At 39.9% G+C, this 7699-nt stretch overlaps 1 protein-coding gene across 1 annotated transcript in view; it reads left to right on the top strand.

Moving 5' to 3' along the window:
* Nucleotides 1–7699, top strand: part of Grm7 (glutamate metabotropic receptor 7) — an 881798-nt gene that overhangs the window by 668651 nt on the left and 205448 nt on the right. The gene's annotated exons all lie outside the window — the stretch shown is intronic.

Below are 7699 nucleotides of genomic sequence, written 5' to 3'. Positions count from 1 at the left end.
TAGATAGATAGATAGATAGATAGATAGATAGATAGATAGATAGATAGATAGATAGATAGAGATAGAGAGATAGATGGATGGTTACATACATACATATATGTAATATTTTTTAATATCATGAGAACCCAGTTTCAAAGGGGGCTAGAAATGTGTTACCAGAAGAAAGACTATGCAATTCTGCTCATTCTTCTTTGTTTCCCAGAGAGTACAGATACCCTAACATCCATGTAAAACTTTTCTGTGAATGTTCTTATCAGGATTGTTCACAATTTCTAAAACTAGAAACAGCATAACCATCCATCAACTATTGAGCGAATAGATAAACAAATTGTGGTTTGTGTATGTGGTAGAGTATTATTTGACAAGAACATAAGGATGAATTAATCATTCATGCTAGTGAAGGAATGAAACATGGAAACATGAATCTGAATGAAAATGACTACAAACAAGAACATGGATTATATATTAGTATTCATACAAAGTGTTCAGAATGAGTAAATACACAGAGACAGAAGGTAGTAGGATTGTTGCTGGGACTAAGGTAAAAGAAAAATGAGGCATGACTGTTACTGGAAAGGAGGTCGTCTTTGACATGATGAATGTTCTAAAATTAGTGCAGAGGCTATGTAACTTCACACACACAAATATATCTTCTGTTACATTTCAAAATGTTAAAACTGATAGTATGTGGATTATACTCTGAAATATATGAGAAAAAATAAAATCACCCATCAAGAAACAGCATCACTTTCCCAACAACTTGTATTTATCAGCAGTAGGGTGAGTTCTCAAAGTTTGGAAGCATGTTCATACAAAATATTTTTTTTATTTTTTAAAAAAAGCTTTATTATTACAATTTATTCACTTTGTATCCCTGCTGTAGCCTCCTCCCTCATTCCCCCCCACCATCCCGCCTACCCTTCCTCTACTCTTCCCATGCCCCTCCACCAGTCCACTGATAGTGGAGGTCCTCTTCCCCTTCCATCTGACCCTAGCCTATCAGTTCTAATCAAGAGTGGCTGCATTGTGTTCCTCTGCACTCCACCCCCCAGGCAGGGGTGATCAAAGAGCCAGCCACCGAGTTCATGTGAGAGACACCCCCTGCTCCCCTTACTAGGGAACCCACTTAGAGGCTGAGAAGGAGTTTTACTCAGCAGAAATAATGAAAACATTTATAGCAAAAGATATACAAATCTTAGGGAAAAATACAATATAAAATCCAAATTGAAGAACTATATTCAGATTTGTGTGTGTGTGTGTGTGTGTGTGTGTGTGTGTATTAAATTCTTTGAGCAGAAGTTTGCAGAAAACAGACATCTACATGAAGATTCTTTAAGGCTGATTGAGAGATGAGAACTTTATTGCTGTGGAGAGTTGGAATGCTGCAAATTCATAGCTGTACTATCTCAATCCATCTTTATTCTCCTGAATAGCTATTCATCATCTACTTCTAACCAAACAATGTTATGATTATCAGATACTATACTGAAATGTATTAATTCAGCTCAAGAATAAACCACATTTAACTCTCTTTGAGGTGAGAAATGTTTGTGTCAGTGTTTGAAAAAAGATATGCACAGATATGTTTGTATGTTAAACACAAAACAAAATTACAAATGTATCTAAATAAAGCCAAGAGTTTATTAGAGGGATACAGAGTCAGAAAATAACTAAGCCAGGTGCTATCATGATTTTTAAAGTGTGTTGTAAGAACACTGGAAGGCTACCTCTTTTGTGAGTGCAATGCAGTATTTCATAATCTATTCACTCTGTTTCACACAACTACAGTATAGTATTAGGTTAAACCGTGTAACATTGCTCCTGTGATTTCCCCTCAGCCCAAAACTAGTATTGTCATTCTTTGCCGTTTTGTAAGTATGAAGAATGAAGCTTTGGCCCCAAATTTCTTCCTTCTCTTTTCAACTGAAGAAGAGCTGCTTGAGTCGAACTTTCTAGCTGGCCTATGTTAGGTTGTGGGAGGGAACATAGCAGTGATAGTGATGGTAACATGAGTGAGGGTAGCCAGTTTGCTGCAGGACACTCTGTCTCAATAAGAGGAAATAAAATCTCATTACTTTTTACTCTGTACAATAATGACAAAACAAGGCTGTGGGGTGCTGGTGGTCTTTGTGCTGTGCTTTCCTCAGTTGCATTTAGACAAAGTGACTGCAGTGTAATACTGCTCAGCCTTGCCTTTACATCTCTGTAGCTACAACCTTCACCCATGTTAGGGTCCTTTGTCCCTAGTGGCCCTGCCCCTCTTGCCAGCCTGCCTGTACTCACTCAGGATGAAATCTGAGCTTGTTTTTGTCATCTATGAAACTATGACAGTCTTGAGAGGTACCACCCAAAATTTCTAACACGTCAAAGGCCTTAGTGTAATCAGAACATTTTCCCTCTTCGTTTTGGAGTCTTCAAGCTCAAAATCAAATGGTTGATGGAGTCCTACACCCTGAAGTCTCTAAGGTAAGGTCTTCCTTGCCCTGACCTTGTTCCTGTTGGTGGCTGATTATCTTTGGCCTGCTCTGACCAGTATCTGTCTTGTCTCATCTTTCACCTCCATCATCATGAAGTTTTCCCACATTTCATCTACCTATCATTGATTTTTTTTCCCACTTGTATTTGATCAAAACAAGCCCCGATCAAATATGCCCTTATTCTAACATCATTTTTTGCAATGAGTTACTTTACCTACATGAGGAAGTGTGGGCTTTGGTGACAGTATATCTTCTTGGAAGATACTGTGCATGACCTTCTCTAGTTTTCTGACATCCAGCTTTTATGTCTTCCTACTCTACAGAACAGAATTATCAGTCATGGAGTCTAAAAGTACTTCCCCATGCTCCTTGTATGTCCTATTCCATGTAGAATGCTCTATGGCTTACTAAAACTTGCCTCTTCTAAGAAAAGTATGTTTCTTGTGTTTTTATTGTTAGGTTTTTTGTTTTTTTTGTTTTTTTTTTTTTTTTGTTTTTTTTGTTGTTGTTGTTGTTGTTGTTTAGTTTGGTTTTTGATCTTTTCTTTTCTGTTAGTTCTTCAAAGATGTTTTGATCATATCAGCTTCGTTATCCCAACTCTTCCAAGATCTACCCCCATTTCCTCACCCACCCAACTTTGACTTCTTTTACTCTTAAAACTTTCAGGACCAATTTCTGCTGACCAACTATTCTGGATTATGGGCTACAGAAAACCGTCCTTCCATCTCCAAGTAGCTAAATCTGCCAATAGCTCCATAACTAAAGATAACATTCTCAGGTTAAGAACCTATGCATATATATTTGGTTCTATTGTTCTCCTTGTGGAGCTCCTGTCCTCTCTGGGTCTTACTATCTCCCCCTTTTTTCATAAGGTTCCTTTCTCTGAGACTGATATTCCATCCAAGGACCATTTATGGATATATCATAGAACCCCTGCTCAAATGTAGCCCATGGCAGCTCAGTATCCAAGTGGGTTCCATAGTAAGGGGAAGAGGGACTGTCTCTGACATGAACTCAGTTGCTCACTCTTTGATCATCTAACCATGAGTAGGAAGCAGCCTTGCCAGGCCACAGAGGAGGACAGTGCTGCCAGCTCTGATGAAACCTGTTAAGCTAAGGTCAGATGGAAGGGGAGGAGAACCTCCCCTATCAGTGGACTTAGAGAGGGGCATGGGAGGAGATGAGGGAGGGAGGGTGGGGTTGGGATGGAATGAGGGAAGGAACTACAGCTGGGATACAATGTGAATAAACTGGGAGTAATTTAAAAAAATAAAAACTTAATTTAAAAAAAAAGACAGAAAAGTAACTATGCTTAGACAGGTAACAGTCCGTAGGTGAGAACCTACTGTTATCATGCACTAAATGAACACAGTACAAAATGGATGTCTGAGGATTTATAATTACACCCATAGATCAATTCATCCGCAACCCTCATCAGAGATGCTTCTGTTTGCACCAGAAGGTGATTAACTCAGCAATCCACAACTGGCCAAGTTACAAGGTGTATTTCCTGACATGCTTCTGCTCAGCAGGTCTTTATACTTTTATTTTATTTTTCTCTTTTATTCTTGATATTTCCTTCATAGAAGCTTGCAGAGGTTCAAGTAAACTGAGCGGTGGGCACACCCTTTTGCAAAGTGCCTCCATTTTCACAGTACCCCCAAAGTACAGCACTTTGGTCTCTAGAACAAAAGTGATGGGTTTTGCTAGATTCTTTCCCAGCTTCATAGCTGATTCAGAGACAGCCTTGCTGCAAGCACATACAATCGGCTGCTCATCAAACACCTGACAAGAAACCCCTCCTTCCTCTAAAGGACATAAGAAGGAATGCCCACTCTCCCACATGGGCCTGGGGTCTCAGAGTCCCTGCTATGTAGATCTCAGTAATGTTAATAACACTTCTAACAAGTCTTGAACTTCAAAGATGTTTTGAAGCATTCCCCCTTGAACTTCAAACCTACTATCTTTCATAAGTAATATACAAAAATAATCCGTAATTATTTACTCCCTGCCTACTTGCTCCTCCACATTCTCACACTCTTATTGCCACCCCAGTGTGTAAATTCTCTGATTGGCCTGAGTCCTGACTCTTGGATCCACCAAAGCAGCTCAGTACTCACCATATAACAGGTGTCCTATGTGTTTGTCGGAAAGGACAAACAAGGAAAAGTGTAAACCAAAAGCAAGCATGGCGGGTATCTTTTGGCATACACATCTTGATCACAGAATCAGCTTTACATCCTAGCTCGGCACAGAACAATTAACAGCAGGTGACCTGAGAATTCTACTCCTTCCCATGTGACCTTTTCCAAGAAGCTTGACTCCAAAGCTCTGTTATTCTGTGTATCAAACAGGGTTGACCACAGTGCCTACCAATTAGCCAAAAAAGAATGGATGGAATAGCAGGGGTGTGGAAGATGACAGAAGCAGAAAGGGAATTTGAAAATGTGACAGAAGGCAAAGGTGTAAAATAGAGTTGGCAAGGAAGTTTATACAGGACTCAGCCTAAATAACAGCACTGTTTTAAGGTGTGTGTGTGTGTGTGTGTGTGTGTGTGTGTGTGTGTGTGTGTGTAGTGTGGTGTATGCTTTGGGTGCATACATGTGGACACACAAATGCTTTTGGATTTTGCACATACTCACCTAATTGCCTTGGCAGCAAGCGTGCCACCAGGCTGCAGGCCTAGGAACCTGTCCATCATAGATAATAACTCCGATCCTCAATGATAGAAGACAGCAGTCTGGGAATTAGGAAAGATTGCCACTTCTAACTTAGTAATAGAAATTCTAGCAAGAGACTCTGAGGCAATATTCAGCAGAACTTAAGAGGAGGGTAGAACTCTATGGGCGTACCTTTAGAAAGCAGTAAATCAACTCAAAATCCTGTAGCCATGGTGAGCACTTGCCTCAAGGGACAGGAGACAAATTCAGGTCTGGGGACACTCTTGAGTTAGCTTTAAATGAAAGGCACAGATTCATCCTCAGGCTCATACTGACCCAGTAAAGGCTGAGTTTCTGTGTATACTGCTTCCACATACACAGACAGAGAGCTAGATTTTCTCCATCTCACTAGAGCTTTGGACTATTAAAAGTGACCTGTATGAATTGCACAACTGTTTCAAAAGCAAAAGTTGTGGTGGATTTACAGCGAGAGGGAATCCTTCATTGCCTGGTATGCAGAGAGGACTACTGCGAGGCAGAACTCCCGTTCTAAATCATATGCCCCTTCTGGAGCTGAAGTCGTAGAGAAATGCCCTTGTGTCGGTGGGATCTGTCCTCCCTGGCACTTTTCCTGTCCTTTCAAAGGTTCCAGTGGTCAGGCAACTCTTTACAACATCCTAAGATGACATTTATATCTGTGCATGCAGGGGACACTCAGCCACCTGTTTACACAGTTCCCTGTCTTTCTCGTTCTAATGGTCATAATTTAATGTCTTTCTGCATGAGACCATTCTTTCTCAACATTTTATTTCTTCTATGATTGCCCCAAAGGAGCATTTCCTCCCTAACTGTTCCCCCATGTCACTATGATTTTAATACCACAGATATTTTATATTGATTTTTTTTTACAATGTGGTTCTTTGGAGGGACATAAAGCATTGTAGGAGCTACACCACCCTCCCCCTTTAAAATTATTTCATGTCCCCTTAAGGGTAATATCACCCCTGTTGAAATGCATGCTTCAGCCAGGAAGCTGATAGACTAGCAGCAAATATATTCTTTCTTATATAATCTTCAGAACACAGCACATCAGAAATACATGGTAGTGTTTAATTAGTGGTCAATGGGCCAAGGGATGGGTGAGGATGGAAGAAACAAGGAAATCTGGTAATTTTATGCATACTTACAGCAAGTGGGGGAATGGATAATTCCCCTGTACTGCTGGAAATCTGTTTAAAACTGCCAGTACAAAATAATGCCATGAGAATAATTCCATTCAAACAATTTCAGTTGTTAACTTTATTTTTGTATCTGTAACTTGGCATTTGCCACGTGGAGGGCTCAAACCAATGACCTCCTGTTGTGTTCCCACCTACTCTGTCTGTATCTACTTAGTTATGAAATTCAAGAAAAGAAGACATAGACCTTGACTCATCCTTGAGTGGAGCAATTCCAAGAGTTTATTGGTCTGTACAAAAATGTGGGAAATGTGGCAGCTGCACTCACATGTACTTTCTGCCTCCTAGAAGTATCTTCTGCTACCTGAGGAGCTTCTCTAAACAGAGGGAAAAAGCAGTCTTGCCTATTAAGTGGCAGATTTCTTTTTTTATGCTTTATTTATTTTTATTTATTTATTTATTTATTTAAGACTTCCCTTTGTATTTCTGGCTGGCCTAGACATACAGTTGGCTTCAAACTTGAAGTACTCCCTCTATCTCTACCTCCTATGTAAAGAGATTACAATGAAAAAAGAATCTTTTTTATTTGTTTATTTTATTTATTTTTTTATTAATTACACTTTGTTCACTTTGTATCCCATCATAAACCCCTCCTTCCTCTCCTCCTGGTCCTACCCTCTCTACCCTTTCTTCACACATGCCCCTTCCTAAGTCCACTGATAGGGGAGGTCTTCCTCTCCTTCCTTCTGATCTTAGTCTATCAGTTCTCATCAAAAGTGGCTGCATTGTCCTCTACTGTGGCCTGGTAAGGCTGCTCCCCCCTCAGGGGGAAGCGATCAATGAGCAGGCCAATCAGATTATGTCAGAGACAGTCCCTCTTCCCATTACTATGTAACCCACTTGGACACTGAACTGCCATGGGCTACATCTGTGCAGGGGTTCTAGGTTATTTTCATGAATAGTCCTTGGTTGGAGTATGAGTCTCTGGGAAGTTCCCTGTGTTCAATTTTTTTTTTTTTTTTGTTCTGTTGCTCTCCTTTATGAACCATTATGATGAGACAGTGAAACATTTTGTTTAGACACTGAATTGTTGTGAAGGAATAGTTGACCATTATGATTGGACGATGGATCATTTCTAAGGTGAAAAGAACGATGGTCAGGTATCATGGGAAAATGGAACATTGTGATGGGACACTGAATCATTATGAAAGATAAGTATCATTATGACATCATGGTAAATCAAGTGATGCAGGATTGGACAGTGAACCATTGTTAAGATATAATAAACCATTGTCATAGTGGATAGGACAGTAGCCATTTGTGTTAGGATAATGGCCTCATTTTAACGAAACAGACCTTCATTGAGATGGACACTGGGTTATTT

This window comes from Psammomys obesus, unplaced genomic scaffold, assembly GCF_907164565.1.
Source record: "Psammomys obesus unplaced genomic scaffold, mPsaObe1.curated_primary_1811, whole genome shotgun sequence".
Taxonomy (NCBI): Eukaryota; Metazoa; Chordata; class Mammalia; order Rodentia; family Muridae; genus Psammomys; species Psammomys obesus.
The sequence above is the reverse complement of the archived record's forward strand: the minus strand, read 5'-3'. Positions and strand labels throughout refer to the sequence as shown.